This window comes from Temnothorax curvispinosus, unplaced genomic scaffold (assembly GCF_003070985.1).
Source record: "Temnothorax curvispinosus isolate PA1 unplaced genomic scaffold, ASM307098v1 QBEX01000525.1, whole genome shotgun sequence".
NCBI classification, from domain to species: domain Eukaryota; kingdom Metazoa; phylum Arthropoda; class Insecta; order Hymenoptera; family Formicidae; genus Temnothorax; species Temnothorax curvispinosus.
In genome coordinates this window covers 553044-553742 of record NW_020210305.1, presented here as the reverse complement: position 1 = coordinate 553742, position 699 = coordinate 553044, and positions in this window count along the sequence as shown.

Genomic DNA, 699 nt, shown 5'->3' with positions numbered 1-699 from the left:
GGGTAGAATTTTCCGGGGAGTGCCACTATGTGTATAGTTTTTTGTTATCAATTTTCTGGAAACCGGTTTTTCTAATTTTTCTAATTTTTCGGGAAATAATTCACCGAATTTCAAAGAATTGTAGATCAAACAGGGGTAGAATTTTCCGGGGAGTGCTATCAAGTATATAATTTTTTGTTACCGATCTTTTTGGAAAGCGGTATCAGAAGTTTGACAAATTTTTCGGGAAATAATTAATCGAATTTTAAAGAATAGTATTTAGAGAGAAAGAGAGAGAGAGAGAGAGAGAGAGAAAGAGAGAGAGAAAGAGAGAGAAAGAGAGACTATTTGCGTGTCTGATTAAGTGATTACATATGTCCTCCGGGGCGAAGCCCGGGTAACCAGCTAGTTTATTATATAATAAACAAGGTTCAAAGTCTCACCTTCATGGAACTTGACAATATCCAAATTCACAATTTCGATATTCGTAACGAGTGCATGCACGATCAAACAATGAATTTTCTACTAAATTGGATTTTACACCAAGGACAAGAAGTTCATGGTGGAACCAACAAAGAGAACTTATTAGTTTAGCAGAAACCCCTGCTATCGCATATTACACTGAGAAAACCATTAGTTAAATCAACTAAATCTGAAATATTTGCAATATAATTATAAATTTTAAAGAAGTATATGCTTACCACGATAAATGTCCGTAAA